Source organism: Poecilia formosa, unplaced genomic scaffold (assembly GCF_000485575.1).
Source record: "Poecilia formosa unplaced genomic scaffold, Poecilia_formosa-5.1.2 Scaffold150, whole genome shotgun sequence".
In the NCBI taxonomy this organism is placed as follows: Eukaryota; Metazoa; Chordata; class Actinopteri; order Cyprinodontiformes; family Poeciliidae; genus Poecilia; species Poecilia formosa.
Genome location: NW_006800089.1, coordinates 712077 through 730118, shown reverse-complemented (window position 1 = coordinate 730118; position 18042 = coordinate 712077).

Here is an 18042-nt window from a genome sequence, read left to right as displayed (position 1 = left end):
CATCAACCGATGATCAAATACCGACGGAGGCTCAGGAAGATGAAAGTGCCTTGTTTTCAACTCTGAATTTCTCTCCGTCTTTGAACTAATTGTTGTTTGTTTGTGACGGCAAAATATTCGCAGCACTGGCGATCAAACCCCCCCGTGGGATCTTCACTCTTAGTTTGGATCATCAAACCAGCTGCGTGCATCTCATTGTGTTTGTACTTTACTCTTCCGCTTTTATTCCCGCACATCATAAAGAATCTCAGGCTCGCTTCGGCTGAGACCACTGAGTTTTGAATAAACGTGTCCTTCTTTTTCTTAATTTTTTTTGTTATGTTTCTGTTTGACTTGCGACAAGCAGAGAGCTGTTGTTTTGTGGTTAAAACAGAGCTATCAAGGAACTCATTCACATGGGGAATATCCACGTGAATTGCGCTCCTCCGACGGCCTTGAGTGCACCTTCAAGTTTGTTGATCTTCGTCTCCCTTTGTTGTAGTCATCTCAAATGTCAGCGCAGAAAAATCAATACAAACAGAGCACGATTTAGGAGGGAAAACATCCTCTATTTTTTATTTGAGTACATTCCTGTTGAGAGAGCTTCTGTTGTTTGAATATTACAGAACCTGGATTTTGTTTTGCTGGCAGCGGCCTGAAAAGAAACTATCATGCCCCCTGTGACTGATGTCCAAGGCCATTCCTCCAAGCTCATTTTTATCTTCGTCATCCTCTTTGGCCAACGAAATGTTTTCCAATGACGAGGTCCAAACTTTGTGTAATTGCTGTTTTTCTCAGGGTCTGTTGAAACTTAGGAGCCGAAACGAAAATGTTTCAATGTCAAAAGGTTTAAAACGGAACGATTCATTGTAAATTTGTTCAAAGAGGGACTAAAAGTCCAAGCTAAAGTTGAAGAAATCAGAAGTTTTGGAGACGTTTTGTTCTTTTGACAAAGGTCTTTCACCGTTAAGACTTTTTACGTTTGGATAAAATAATCTCTTTCTCCTGCAAGACGATCCTGCAATTGTTAAGCAATGTCCAAATGTTACATTTAGGATTATGAAGCTACAATACTAAACGGTTTATTTACATTCATGTCAGCATATGTCCCCAAAATGCTCTTAAGAGTTGGTCTGTTTCTGCAAGTCATAACTTCCAACTACTTTCACTGAACTAACTTTCCCTGCTTTGAATATTGGTAACCTTGCAGGAGTTCACTGCCTGCTGCCAGTGTGCTATTGTCATTCTGTTGGTACCAAACCCAGCCTTAGAGTAAAGTGTCTTTATCACTTTATCTAAGGAAAGTTTTGGGACTTGAGAACCTGCCAGACCTCAAAGGCCTTACTCCCTTTGAATTATTTCTGCTCTCTTCAGAACTTCCTCTCTGACTTAAAACTATTTAGAACTGGCATTTTCATTAAACAGTGAAGTGATATTCTGAACATTGATTCTCAGTTGATTTTCTTAAGCAAATAGTTTCACGTGTGCTGGTGATAGGTGTTTTTATGTCGTTTTTCTTTTTCTTCTTATGTATGAGCATAATGGAGAAAAAATTGTTTTTGGTAGATTTTTTTAACTTTTCTTTTATTGACCTAAGGCTGCAATCGCACCATCACTGTTTAATCCGCTTTAATAAACTCTAGTTAGAAAGTCCTAGAAAGTCCAGTTTGTTTGGGGAGGTGTGAATGTGCAAAAGAACTATGATCTGGACCAAAAACCGCAAACTCTAGTTCACCTAAAGCCCAAGTGAACTCTGGCGCGGTTTGAATGCACATGTGAACACCAAACGTACCAGAGACCACGCCGAAAGCAGGAAGCAAACTATAGCACAGGGCATTCTGGGTAAATACAACCAAACCAAACACATGAGATTTGAGCTAGCGGGAGAAATAACTTGTTTTTTGCAAAAGACAAAAGAGAAATCCTACAAGTGCTAAAATCTTGATTACATTTTGTAGAGAAGGATGTTGCCCCCAGTGTCTTCTTCATGGGTTTTCATATTGCTTCCTTCAGTAGTTCTTGGTGCAGCGCCACCACAGGCGAGGAAGGTGAACTGATTTGGATCGTTTGACACAGTGCAATGTGAAAGTAAACTGCACCAGCTGAAAATCTAACAAAATGTCCACAACCCAACAGAGTTCACCAGACTATCAGGTGTGATTGTAAACTGTTAAGGGTGATAGTCCTAAAAATTATCAAGTTTTAAGGATAATGGCGAAATGTTGAGGACGAAGTCAAAATTCTGTTTCGTGATGACACTCAAAATATATAGAATAAAGTTTAAAATTTTCACTGGAAATTATATCTTTAAAATACGTTTATGTGAGGAAAAAAGTAAGATTTTATTTGGTCTTAGATGTGATTCTGAATCATAAAGTTACTCGGTCATTGCACGGCTGCCGGAGGTCTTTGTACCACAGTCATTTTAACGTTATTTTTTTCTAATTTTTCTTTATTCTTTCTGCTTTTACTCATTAGAAAGTCTGAGAAAATGTTCGGTTTCAGCGTGTGTACTTTGGCTAAGAGATAACACATTTTAAATTAGAGTATGCAGCCTAAGGTAAACATTAGGAACCTCCTGCAGGGGGAAAAAAGGTGTTTTCAAATCACACGAAATGTGAATCTTAATTTCCAGTTGCAGCAGCTGGTTGTATTTTTATTAACATCAGGCAGGTTGAAGGATTAACACCTAATCACTGTTTAATATTGACCCGTATACCTTCATCAATATTTGACGTGCTGAATAAAATACAGTCATGGAAACTTGAGCTGCATTTGCCTCATGTTGCTTCACCCTGTCTGCTGTGACTGCTTCCTTCCATCAATCAGCGCTAGCTGACAGCTACGGCTAACGGCTAATGCTTCCCTATTACTGAACCATGCTTCAAAATCTGCCTCCACGCTACAGTGTTTTGATCATGGTCTACTTCTTGAAGGCCCCGTTTGGCTCATATGTGAACTCCAGGGTGGCATATTCTTTGACATTTTCAGTCTTTGACAAATAACAGGTGTGTCTCTATGACGTGAGACTTACTGAGCCATGAAAAACGTCCTGCTTTGGATCTAAATGTACTCTAGTTTAACAAATTTGGCGTGTTGCAAAAATAGAAAATAAAAAAAGTAACCTTTGCCACAGAACGAAATACACACAGATCTCCTCAATAGCAGTCATCATATATGTATATGCTGTGATGATTTGCCACAACATCTGTGCGCAGACATGCTAACAACTTTGACAGTCACACTCCATAATTGGCAGGCCAGCGCTTGCTTAGATATTCAGCGATAATGAGAGCAGCTTTCTCTTTGTCGCTCTCATAAACACACACACACACACACACACTCAGGGAGGCATATTTCCATAGCTCCAGGGAGCATTACAACTTACACCATTTCCTTTTTTTTATTACAGCTTAATGTGTGTTGCTTTTTGTCATCAAAAGCACAAAAAAATGTGTCTTTCTTCATCGATGTGTGTCCTGTTAATTAGCTAGACAATGTAATCGAGATATAACAAGTTTTAAAACGACTCCTGTTTCAAAAATGTTAGAAGATGTACTCGTATAATCTCCACTGTTCAAAGTCTTTTTGTTAATGACACACCAGACAAAGTGTCAGAGTAACTGGAGTTTTTTGGGGGGGTCTGTACGGAGCGAAGAGTAACACCCCACCAGATGCTACTTAGTGTCGTTTGACTGGCTGAGAGAAAGCTCCAAACATTTGGCCTCATTTACAAGAAAGTTAGGTTCATCTTGTCCAAAATAATTCTGGTTACAAAAAGTAAAATAAAACTAAAAGAACTGAACTCAATGTGTCTGTATTTGGTATTGTTGATGAACTGAGTGTCTAGTGACAAAAGAATCTTTAAGACTGCATTCATTAAATTGCTAGTGTGGTAATAGTCACTACAGATGTGCAAATACCGCATATTGTCACCTTCCTGAAATAATGACTGATGTCTTTTCTTTTTTTTGCCAGAAATTATTATTTTTTCTTCTGCTGGCTAATTCATCTTTTGGCAAAAAAGAGATAGTGATTTTTATTTTTTGCAAGAATCACTTTCAGTAAAACAAAAATGTCATAGTAAGGTGTTGATATTCTGGGATTGTCCTGTACAGGCGATACCAATACTGATACTGATACTTTTTATTCAAGTTTGATATTTCACCTATCTTCTGACCTTCAAGTGTTTTCATAATCTTTCCTTTAAATTATTTTGTTCAAACCTAGGACAAATGTTTTATTATTATTATAAATACTTTATTGGCATATTAGCAGGATTTCTATGCATTTTCCTAAATTTGAGAGCAAATCCAAACTATTAACAATTACAACTTGCTCCATAGCAACACATTCCTGAATACCTCCATTTTTCTGCAACCTCTACTTCCTGTTTATTGCAGCCATGCCTAACATCAGCAATTGATGAAATTACTGTTTTGCGTAGCCTGGTGGAATCGCGACAAACCAGTAGATAGAAAGACGCCTAATTTGCATTTCTTTTTTGGAAACTTTTTAAAAAGCTGCTCAAAATTCAATGGAAACATAGCTAATGTAGCATGTACAAGCTACATTAGCTATGTTAGATAACCAGTGTGCTACAGGTTTTTGGATGTCAAATTCTGCTGTATAAACACAAGTACAGGTGTAGGATAGGTCCCTATCCTAACGAAGCAAAATACTGTGAATCCCACACACTTGATCCCAGTACATGTGCACTATTCAGAATAAGTGCATCAACTGATACACTTAAGACATCACAGGGTTTGATGTTCCACAGAATATCCATCATTTCCTCATGTAAGGACTATAACTTCCTGTTTTTAATTAGCTTGCACGGTCTTCTTACTGTGCCTGATATTCAATTGGTTAAGTTTTTACAACTGTGAAAAATAATAATTACAAATTTGCTTTTATAGAAAACCATTATCTTACACATTTTTGTTTACATTATTTTTGTGTAAGCAACATAAATCCCTGAACTCTGGGCTAGTAGGACTTGAATGAACAGCAGTAGGATTGTCATTCTGGTCATCAGAAGCATATCTTACTGAACGGAAAGCACAATGCAAGTTTAAGTCTGGAGGAGTGAACTTTAACTGACCTCTCTGCCTCTTCAAATCTATCATTTTAACCAAGGCGATCAGGGGATGACAACCCCGTACATCCGTCATGAGAACCTGCTCATCCCTGACATTCGCATTCACCGAAAGAGCAAACTCAATAGAAGGGAAAACATTTCAAATTTGTCTCCTTCAAACATTTCTTACTTCTTTTTTTCCAGGACCTAAATAAAAAGACACGACTTTGCTCTGACTTTCCAGATCACACGCTCTCAAAAGATCTATGTAAATGCGCTGTCCCTTCAAAGTGCCCTCTGTGAAACTTCACTTTGTGTTTTTTGATACTTCTCCGTATTGCAGCAGTGGTATTTCTCTGTTAAATCCCCTCAGTTCTGCTGCCGTATCCCCTCCATTAAGAAAGGTTAAACACACCTAAGCACAGGCAGCGTGACTGATGCCGGGGCCGTTTCTAAATGTTAATGACACCCTCCGGGCACAGCGCCGTACGCCGCCGTCTCCCACTGTAAGAGTTATAGAGTGGCGGCTATGCCGTAGTGGCTCCATCTGCGTCTCGCACAAATCAAAACGTGTGCGGGTGCGGACAGGCACGCCGGGGACCGCCCCGCCGTACGGCTGGCACACAGCCAGGAGTCCTTCCACCACACGGTCAGGCGGAGAAATCAATCAAACACGACTTGTCAGGGGCCCCCCGAATCCATTATGGCAGAGAGAGTGGTGAGGCTTGAGTAAACGGGGATGACAAGAAGAGACAATTAGCAAGACTTCAGGCTATTGTTGGAGGCGAGCTTTGAGGGGGTGGGAGGGATGAGTCGGTTGTCGCGCGCGGCCCTGTCCGGCCCACCGAGCCTCAGAGCCGCCAACGGGCACCACGCGGCTTTATTGCCGGTAATTCACCAGCCTGTAGCGGTTTAACATCCTCGCTCTTTACAGCCAAAGCTGGCGAAATCTATTAAAATAAACACAAGCACAGCAGAACGACGGCCGAGGTGCTTAAAGGGCTGATGGTCCAAGTCTTCCAGGGCCAGTTTAGCTACAAAGTACAGAGCCTTCATGTCCAAATGAACTTTTTAACTTTTTTTTTCTCATGCTACAATTAGGAATTTATTATATAGCCAAAATAAAAAAAAGAGGGGGTGGGGGGAGATTTGGCTTAAATATAAAACATCTGATGCTTGTCATTCATTTCAAGAAAAAGATGTTTTTTGTGTTTTATTTGGATTTTTTTTTTTGGTGGTAAATGTCTGTAAAGTAAGGGAAAAAGATAAAAGGTTTTCAATATTTTAAGGTGTAGTTAAATCATGTCAAATCTACTTTTTTGAGCTTTACATCGTGTTGCTCTGTCATCAAAGACATACCTGGAGTGCCTTGATTCTTTTACACATGTCTGAGAAATCCTTGAATCTCCATGGCAACTATTCAGCTGTCCAAAGCGCATTGTTGGATCTAGTGCCACCTTCAAGGTGCAAGTCCTCCTCAGAGCTGCAGTTTCTTAGCTTCTGGGCTTCCACCTCACAGATCAACCCTCCCCCAGTCGGCTCCTTCAGACTAGCCGGCTGCAATTAGCAAACACCTGGTGGAACTGCGACTTCTCAGTGAAATGACGGTAAAGACTTTGTTAGAGTTAATAGAGGAGGCCTGGTGTGATGACTTCCTGTAGGTGGAGTTTCAGAGCAGGGGTGTTTAAAGAGACAGAGTCCCAATTTCAAGGCTTTAGATCAGGAAGTGAAAGTTCTTTTAAGTCATATTTGCTATATCTTGTATTTTCATAACAACCGAAGCAAACAAAAATGGCTCTCTGAAGCTGGAAAACACACAATAAGAAAAAAACCTGGCCTGTTGTATTTTGTTTTTAATTCACAATATCAAACCCCTACATTTTTCGATGCAAAACTGTGTGACAGTGTCTTGCTGTTGGGATGCTTTTCTTCAGTTGAGACAAAGACCCTGCTCAGAGTTGATAATATGAAATGAATGAAATTAAATACAGGACATAACGCAAAAAGAAAATTGAGTGACTATAGAAACAGTTCAAACTAAATGCTTATAACAACATAGAAAGGCTGACCTGAAGTCCAAACCAAACACCACTGAAAATCTGTTTTGATAATATATTTGCAAAGCCGGCAGACTTATAACTCTAATCCCATTTGGAGCAAAAAAAAAAAAAATTGATTCATCCACACAAATGCATGTTGCACATTTTCAAAACCATGGATCGTTTTCCGTTCACTCCGCAATAACGCACCGCGTCATCTCAACCTAAAAGATCTAAGCGTTGTACTTAGAAATTGTTTAAAGCCTATTTTTATCCATATTTTGATGCACATGACAAATCCTCACGCAGACGTTGTTCAACATTAACTTACCTCCAAAATTAGTTACAAGATTTCCCAAGAGATCAAGGATTACAGATTCAGAAACAGAGAGTTCTGTGCGAGTGAATACGTAGCCATTACTCATATATAAACTCATTACATTGATCTAATAGCCCTGTCTCATGACTCTGCCCGTGCCTGCCTATGTAGAAAGCACATTAGTGCCTACGTATGGAACAGAGAGCTGCAGTTCGTTCATTCCTCTCTATGCTATGGATCAGGCAGATAATTAACTGCGGGGACATAAAGTCATTGTTCAGACGGAGATTGTGGCCTGGTCTAATAGGAGCTCACATGGGGAGCGCAGAGCAAAGGAAAGGGTTACCAGCACTTTCTTTTTAAACTGTGATATATGTCACACTGTGCGCCCGGAAAGGTTAGATGAAAATTTGCAATCTGAAAGGCGAGAACATTTAGTGATTACATATGCAGGCGATAGAAGTCTTGAAACCGTAGAGGAATAAGTCTCCTTCTACAAAACTCTGAGAAACGCGGCCGCTTTTGACAGCAACAAATTTAAATCTTTGATTTCTCTTTTGCCAAAGACAAAAGAGAAATCTTGTATCTAGAGCATTTGTACTCTAGATATAACCAAACCTCACCTACAAGGAGGGATTTCTCCCTCCGATGCTTTAGCTGTTCCAAAGCATCCCAGCAACCCATGGCAGATGATTTGTTTTCATACTCAACTTTCACAGGTATCAAGAAATGACCAAAATAACAAAATTAGGAAATACGATATGACCCATCACCATCTCCATTCGTCCCAACTGCACTGGAAGCGGGGACCGACTCGCCTGTTTCGTCTTTTTACGTTTCCGAGTAGCTTCCTCCTGTAAAGTCAAATTTACAATTTAATTTGGGAGTTGACCGGGACTCAAGCACAAGGCCAGTCTGTTCTTGACCTGACTCATAAAATCTGAGTTTCAAATCTTTGAATAGGACGTTTGTGCTGGACCCCGGAGCCATTGTCTGGCAGGATTCAAATGAGAGAGCATAACTTCTGCTAATGATCCAATAGGAAAACAACTAGGAACATTGTTCTACAGCATCCCCCCCACCAAGATGCATCCATTGTGCTACGGTTCATATGGGAAAAGGAGCCTACAATATTTGTTATGTTAGTGTATTTTGGGAGTGTATATATGGAACAGAGAATTAACATCCAGCTTGTGTGGCTCGTACTCTTCTTCAGGGGTTTTCCCATAAGGGTAGACTGTAGGTTTGTGGGAACCTCAACGGAATTGCTAATACATTGTATATGTTTACAGTGCATGCCTCCTTGCCAGCTTGTCTCTGTTACAATATTAATCAAAAGACAGCCGGACTAAAAGCAAGAAGAAACTTCAGAATGCATGTATGGTGTGCACACAGGTCCTAGTGATTCTGCTTGTTCGGTGCTGGAGGCTAACTCAGGCAGACAGAAACCAGGCCAAACATATGATTATTCCAAAATAACGTACAGCTCTTTGTGGCTGTCCTAAGAAAATTGAGTGACAGCAGCAGGGCAAAACACAACGAAATAGTTGCATCACCCTATCTAAGAGTTATCCCCCCTCCCCCTTCTTCACGCTCGCCGTATCCACTTCTCACATGTATGATTCATATAGGTGCGCGGAGGAATTTCTTCAAAGCTCTTGCATGTTTATGAGTCCGTAACATCTGACGTGTTCGTGTTTACGCTCCCAAGCCACATTTGACATTTTCTGGATATGATGAATCATTAATGACGACCTCAATAGGCTTTCACATCTTTGGCCCGCAGATCAATAAAGTGGTTAGGGGAGTAGGTCAGCGACTCTCCAGAGGTTGTCTGGCGGTGCCGGTGTTCGCGCACGTGCACTCTTCCGCGCGTGTGTGTTTGTGTGTGTGTGAGAGTGTTTGAGCGTGCTTCGCTAACGGTCTCGCCCAGCGAGCGGCTGTAAAATGTTGGTGCTAATTGGCGGCCAAGCGCGGGGCCTGTCTCCCACACGGCGCTCCGGGGCTGGCAGAATTGAGGATGGTTTTCCAAGTTTTTTTTTTTTTTTTTTCCAAGCGATCCCTGCGTGTCAGGCTGTGGGAGTTCCATCCATTATTGATCACATCCAAGGATGAAAGCAGAAAGGCTCAGTGGGGACCGAGCATCTTTGGCCCCCACACAGGATTTAAAAAAAAGAAGAAAAGGAAGGAAGAAGGAGAGAAGAAACACAGCCTTGACCGCCAGCTCTGCATGAAGTAAGACAAGGAAATATCTTTTTTTAAGTCATATTGAGCGTGTGACTGAGAGCCAGACTAGACTGAAAAGAAAAGTAAATACAGTGAAGTTATGTTAAATCAAATTCACACAGGATGTGAATCTTTACTCACATGTATCATTTTTTTATTTTTTTTTTTGGTTTCCAATGATGACATTATGCTACGCTGTTGCTTTGCCAGCAGTGCTGTTCAGTGATTCAGCTGTGCAGAAATGACCTCCACCTCAGCTTGGCAACTCTCCCCAACCAAATGGACAATTGGCTGCCAGAATACACTCTTGATATAGAAAGCAGGGATGCATGCCAATGATAACACACACACACTCACACACACACACACACACACACACACACACTACTTCTACAGATATCCAAACACATGCACTCTCTGAAAAAGGTTGCAATGCTGTTTGAAACAAAGGGGCAGATGGTTGTCTGTGACGCATTGCCAGCACTGGCATTGGGGTTAAAATCTGCATTTGCATTAGTGTGAGCTTGAGAACGTGTCCACATGCATGTCTCTGTGGTATGTTTTTTTTTTTTTTTTTTTTAACAGGCCTAATGTTCGCACAGCATCAGTCTGAATTTCTCCCAAAAGCAAACGGATCGCTTCATTTGGGTTGGCTTGTTGGAATGTTTCTCTGCAGTCTTGCAGCGAAACAGATGTTTACTTAGAAGTTGCTGTAAAAGTACATACTCATCACAAGAGGAAAGTATTATGTACTAACTTTTTTGTACTGGGTTTGATCACATGTGTGACATGGAGTCAGAAATGTGTTGGAAACATTTCTCAAAAATTTTGGACCTTCTGGAAATGGCATTGTCACGTAGTTGCCGAGGATTTGTCGATTGCACATCAATAGCTTTGTTTCCATAACGAATGTGTGTAAATCTTTGTATTTTAATGTAAAAAAAAAAAATACCGCAACTTTACAATTACAATGACAACTTTTTTTTAATTTTCATTTTTTGTATTTTAAAAGGTTTCATCAGCTCTAGTGGCTTATATTTAACAGTTGTCAGACAGGAAAGTGGGTTATGAGACAGGGGTAAGTCATGGGGCAAAGGTCAACAGGCTGGGAATCAAACCTGTGACAGCTGTGTTGGGTCACAGTTTGCCCCTGTTGTGTGCCACGCCTGACCCAAAAGTTTTTATGAACTCTGTGATGCTGTGAGAGCTCTGAGATGGAGCCAGGTGCACGTAGTCTGGAAAAAGGAAAAACCCATCATCCTCCTAACCACTTCCTGTTGTCTTCTTTGTTGTTTTTGTCAGTAGTAACATCCTGTTGTTGATCAAGTCACTCGTGTGATGCGAAAAGAAAAAGTGATTCCGTTGTCGTTTTGTGAAAAACATCTATTATGATGCGGCCAAAAAGCCACTTCATCCTAGAGCAAAAACGTTTTAGCGAAAACCATGTTTGTTTTTTTCAAAATTTCACATGTGTTTACTCTGTTTTACCATTGCTTCCTTTCAAGCTATTGAACAGATAGCTCTAGAAAAAAACTATCAGGATATCTTAATAATTCAGTCCCAACCTCAACATAATTGAAATGCTGAGAGTTTCAGAAAACAAATATTTGCAAACCTTGATGTCCCGGAGATATATTGTAAAGAAACAGTGGACCCAATATTTTTAAGCATGATGTGAGACACAGAGAGAATCAGATAGTTACTCAATAAATACTTGAGAGTTTGAGCTGCAGGAATCTTCCACGAAGCAAGAACAGTTCATATCAGGAGCTGATATCTTTAGTATCAAGCCGACTTCTTTTAGGAGAAAGAGTGATGCAACAAGGTAGAAAACGTGCTCTCCCTGAAACCTTGAAATCTCTTTGTGATTATATTTTAAAAAAATGTTTATCAAGATCAATGCGAGTTCTATTTTTCAGCGTATGATAGACTGATATTGTGCAATTAAATATTTGCAAGTTGTTGCATCCTAATATTCACATTCTATGCTACCCAACAGTTCAGTTTTTAAAGAAGCATGGCCTTCCTGCTGTATGTCCGTACACTCCAGATCTTTTTTTTTTCCACAAGAATGAGTCTGTCCACTCCATGTCACTGTCAGCCTCGATGGCCATCCAGTCTAATCCATCCCAGGTCATTAGCCCCCGTCTGCAAGGCTAATCATCATCTCCTTTGGCTCAAGTTAGCCAAAGAGTGAGCATCGCCAGAATGAGATGGTTAAATATTCATGTCCCACTGTGGTTTAATATCCTCCTCAATGATGTTTGAACCTTTTGACCTGAGGTAATCGGCAGTAATCACACACTCACACCGATCGCTGATAGATTTGATCTGTGAACGGTTGAGTCTGATGAGCTTTTGACACAGCCGAGCTCCTTCATCTGCCAAAAAAAAAAACTCCAACGGTGATTGCCACTTCCAGCTCAGACTCCCCGGAGCGTTCCCAAAGGCGGCGTTCTTTGTGACAGACAGTTCATTTCCCCACCACCACCACCACCATCCGTCCCCAAGCTCATAGGTATGACATCACTCTATTAATAATGGAGCAATTAATTATGACCTATTAGACTGATGAATTAGATTAGATAGAAAGGAGGAATGTGGCTGTATGATGATATTACATTGGCAAACATTGATGACTTCTTAGGGAGCGGCGTGGAGGGGGGCGAATGGGATGGAATTTATACGTGTCAGTTTGGAATGACATGGAGTCAGCTCTCTAATTACTGCAATGATAAATGGTTTTATTGATATGATAATGATTCCTTTTCTCCAGCACAGTGATATTCCACACCTGTAATATAATTATGCTCAAACTGTTTGGCTCCATCATGGTGGGACTTTAAAAGTGAACCCTCGATCTGATCATGATACTTTTGAAGCAGCTACACTGAGAACCACTGCACTAATCAGGCGAGGCATTCTTTCACTTCCTCCTTTTACTTCACAGACTCAGCCTTTTCATTGGTTTCCACCATGTTTTGAGTTCTCTCTGACCTACAGTCAGACTCAATAATTGAGTCTCTACACCTCAGTGATGCGGAATAGAGAAAACCTGAGGGTAAACCCTAAGTCATACACCAGGGATCTATAACCCTAGTCCTCAAGATCTACTGGCCTTTGAGTTTAGATGCGTCCCTCCAAATGACTGAATTTCCTCTTCAGCCATCAAGCTTGGTAAAGGCCTGGTAACGAGGACATCATTTATTTAGGTGTGTTGGAGCAGTGATACATCTAAAACCTACAGGACAGTAGATCTTAAGGACTAACATTGGAGACCGACGTCATACACCCTCCATCCATTGCCTGTCTATCTACGTGATATGTTGGTGTAGCTGAACGTACAATGATCTGGTACAAACATTAAGACCACCACCTCACAGATACCTTGTAGTCTATTGGGGCAGATTTTGCTGCCACAACAGACTTGTCTGGGCATGAAGTCACCCAGACTGTTGAAGGTGTGCCAAAGTCCCCAAAACCAGTAAGTTAGGAGCAGATTGATTAAGTCCTGTTAGCTGCTAGGTGGGCCATTAAACTGGATCATGGATTGGACCTCATTTTTTCCTTCTAATTCCATATCTGTTTTACTCAGAGCCTAATGTGCCTTTGTGGATTAACAGGGGCTACAATGAAGAGTTAATTAGTGCTATTCACATCACCATGTAGGTGGTCTGACTTTTACTGGATCAGTGTATGGAAACTCCACCCATATCTTGCTAAAACATTTAAACCGAACACAGATGACACACTGAGTGGATGCAAGATCAGAGAATGATTCTGCCACCACCGTGCTTGACAACTACAACACTGTTTTTAAGCTTGAAAAGGTCACCTTAATAATCTTCCTCTCTTAATGTCCTTCTCTAAAGCTGCAAATTAACAAAGTTTTGTTTGTGTATTTATATATTTCAGCCCATATATTTTATTTCAAGCTGCTTTAAATTCATACTTGTGCACCCAGTTTGTCCCTATCAAACTCACTCATTTTTTCTGCTTTTGAAACATCAACCATGAGATCATAACAGTCACTCACACAGCTTGACAAATCACATCCCTTTAATACTTCGCCCGAGTGGTGTAAGTATTAACATTTTTTATTTTTTTTTTACACAGATGTTCTGTGCTAAGATCAGCCGAAAACCAAACATTAAAATGAAACTTGAAGATCCGTCTGTGTGACTGCGCACACAGAGCTAACGAATATGACCTTTAGCATAATCAGGGCACGCGGATTAGAGATCTAATATTGGTGCGGGAAGGCAAACTGAGATTTCTCAGTAATCAAGGAAACGGTGACGACGCCCCGCTGGTGTTCGCTCCTTACGTTGCATCGTGCTGCAGTTTGGGGGGCTTAAACGGATCAACTGCATGAAATGAATTCATGATATGCATTTGGAAGTGTGTTGACTCAAGAAACAAGCAGCTTGCACTCCTGAACTCTGCAGGCACGGCTTTTATGTCTGCGCTGCGTGCCACTGACATCTAGTGTCGGAAAGAGGAACACTCCGGACTTGACCCTGCACAGGTGTGTGTGTGTGTGTGTCAGTGTCAGTGTCATCCTTCCACCCCTTCCACCTCCACCCGTACCCTCAAGCACACACACACACACGCACACACACGTGTCATCTACTTCCCCATACATCAGCGTAGTCTTATTGATCTGCTTGATATGACCTTGAATGATCAGACAAGTGGAAGTGCCGCTTTGGAATGAAACCCATCCATTCCCACTGTCTGCCGCTCGCTGCTGTAATGACTCGAGGGAAGTTGAGGAGGAGGAGGAGCAGGCCGCTCCGGAACCAGTCAGCTCTGCAGCTGCCTTATGTCGCGGACGGCTTCCCCTACAGGCACAGTCTGTTTTCCTGGAAAAGACGGAGAAGTGGGTCAGTTTGTCTGAGACGCAAAGAGGTGATGCGTGACCTGGGCGATTTTCTGAACATAAATCTCGATTGACAAACAGATAGAGAACAGAAAGTTGTAAGTGGATCTGCCTTCAAAGGAAGGTCTTACATCTTAATATGCAACATAGTGAATTAAAGTAGTAACCGTGAAGACGGATGACGAAATGGATCCTCCAGAGCGGAAAGACGAGGAAGAACCCAAACTCGGGGGCCATTGCTGGAAAGCGCTTAAGTTGGGCATGTTTCATTCAGAGGTTTTTACGTGTCTGAAAACAGAACTCAGTCTGATTATGGCTCTTTCAAACTTGTCTGGATAATGTACATGTAATCAGTATGTGTCTGTAAAACTGGCAGCATTTGCCTCTTGGTATGTTCATGTGAATTTTGTAGTGTTTTGTTAATTTATAGTATCATTCAATGATGCCCAGCCATTACTGCAGAGTGTTTCTTTCAATAGACTCTCCCTACCATAAGTCAAGAATATAAAGACTAAAGAGGGATATACATTTTAAAAAGCTGCTTTTTGTAAGGAATTTTATTAACGCACACACAGAGACGTCCACACATTCCCCCATATCTCTTCATCATTGAACGTGACACCTGACGGCCCATTAGCTCCCAAACTACTATTATGGTCTAAGAATTCAAGTCCTTATAGAATATTTAGGTTCTGTGTGTTTCCCCCCGCTTGTCAACATGGAATACATTATTCATGTTAATGCGCCATTATCTGACGCTTCGCATGATGTAACGCGGCCATTACGCGACCGGCGCAGCCTCAAACACACGCGCTGACCTTCTGATCTGCGCGTCGTCGTCGTTGCTGCGCTCACAACAGCATCGAGTACGACAAGAAATTTGCGCTTTTATTGTGTTAAAACGCATTCCTGCACAAGTCACAGCTGGAGCTGAGATAAGAAAAGATTTTAGGCTTCGGCGCGTTCTTAACTGGTTTGCTAGGAATCCTTACTTTTTAAAAAATATTTTTAAAAAGGAGATAAGCAGCAGAGTCAGTCTGAACGGTTTTTAATTATGCTATTAAAAAGTTGTGCTGGTTTTTCAGATAGAGCGATGCATCCTGGCTGTAGGTGAGAGAAGAGGTGAGATGTAACGCGCATGAGAAAAGAATTTGAATTCAAAAGTCTTTAGTGCAATTAAAAGATAAGTCAAAGCCACTCATTTGAAATGAAACGAGAGAGCTGCTTTAACAGGAGTAAGTCTATTGTGCAGCTTTAATGTTAACTCACGTTTTTATGATTAAAACCAAGAAAAGGGAAATACGTTTTAGCAGAACCATGAAAAAGGTACCGGTCTTTACGACTGCAGAATCAAAAGACTCAAACAAAAATAATGCACATGTGCAGCTCTGATTAAACTAATCTAAAGCTACTTTTGGTCTTTTTTTTTTCTTATCTGCTAAAGTTGCCAGTGTGGGTATGGACTCATGTGGATACAAAGCCAGTAAATCACTGTAGTTATTAGAACAAAAAGGTAGGATTTCTCTCTAAAGCAGAGCAGCTGATACTTTACTGATTCATTTTGATTTTCTGTCACATTAAGACAGAATGAGATGGGTAACATTTTCCTAAACCTCATTTAGTCAATGACAAAAACTGTCACAAAACAACCACTGACGTTATAATGACCAACAACAAACAACCTTCCAATAAAGTGATAGTTTCGTCCACTTTAAGAGCACTAGAAAAAAGAATGGCGCTTAAAAAAAAATTCACAAGTAATTGTAGTTTGTCAAACTTACTTTATTTACATTTAATAAATTAACTGGAACAAAATTAATTTTCTTACTTGCTGGCACTAAACATCACCAGTTAACATTATCATGGGTTTTCCAACCAAGTAGCTGTTGCTTTCAATTGTCGTAAAAATGTTCTCCATATAAAATGACTTAAAAGAAATTTGACTTCGTAATTTAGCGCCCTCAAATTAGGACCCTGTCTCTTTAAAAACTCCTGCTCTTTATGAAACTTTGCTCACAGGAAGTCATCACATCGCTCCTCTTTCAACATTTTTTACCAGCGTTGCACTAACAAGTAGCTCATATGATGAGCTCAGCTGATGCGCAGCTCCAGCAGGTGATTGCTAATTGCTGCTGGCTAGTCTGCAGGAGCTGAGTGGAGGAGTTGCAGGGGCAGGGCTGCTTTTTAATCTGGAAGCATGTAAGTTTAGAAACTGCAGTTCTGAGGAGGAACTACATCCTTGAGGGAGGAGCTAAGTCCACCTAGGCGTTTTGCTAGCTGAACGGTTTCCATGGGAGATTCAAGGGTTTTTAAAACATAAATGGAAGAATCAAAGCAACACGCCAGCTATGTTTTTGATGAGAGAATAACATTATAACACGATGTAAATCTCCAAAAAGTCAATTTCACACAATACTGCCCCTTTAACAGACCACGCCTTATGCCATTTTACTGATTTTGTTGTTTTTAGACTAGTACTGAAACTTTTATTGTACAATGGTGCAAGGTGGTTCATGCTTTAGGTCTTGTGGCAGGAATTAGAGCCTATAAATCGTTTCTACTCCCACATAATTCCCTCACTTTACACGTCGACAGCCTCTTGTGTCTATAAGCCGTCGCTGGTTCCCAGTACAATCATCTAATTCTCTGCAAGCAACGGAAGGAACCCACATGGAAGCTGTTGTTCCTTTAAGTTTACACGGGAATCTAACGAATTCAAAATGTCGTGTCTTTGAAACGATCAAAAGCAGACCGAGTGGGGCGAGCGAGAAAATGTCCGTATGGATGAATCACGGCGCTTTTTATTAGCTCCTCGCCCGAACTGTCAGCTCGTCAAAAGCGTCTCCCGGTGCATGCTGGGACAGCCGCCACCATCCCGACCACCTCCAAAGAAAAAAAAGAAAAACAGGATTAGACAGGTGGAGAGAATGCAATATTGAATCCGCTGTCTCAGTCATCAAAACCTAAAGATTGCGCTTTTTGGAAAACACTTCACCGTCTCTGTTTGACGAGCCAGTAAATGAAAGGCCCTTCACAACGAATTACCGTGATTGGTCGGATGCTCCGTGATATTGACTTCGTTTTAGAGGGGGGTTTTTTTCCACAAGCTGCTGTGGGTTGATGCGCTGCTTATTTTTAAGACAACAGACAAGCACAATGTATAATTTATCACACCGAAGAATAAGCCTTCCAAGCTGGTGAATTAAGGAAGAAATAAATGCAGCATAGGCCTGCAGCTGAAATAACTGATAATGCTTTTCTTTCTTTTTTTTTTTTTACAACAGCTTCTAAATAGAGATGGAAATAAAAAAAATTTAAATAAAAGAAATCTGTTTGCACATCATCTTAAGGAAAGTGTAATTATCTATGAACCAATCAACACCTGGCTTTCACTTCATGTGCCTGACCTTGCTGGACTCGTTACCATGGAAATGTTTTCTCTCTGTGGCAGAGCTCAGCTTTGTTACACAGAGACCTGTGTGTGTGTGTGTGTGTGTGTGTGTGTGTGTGTGTGTGT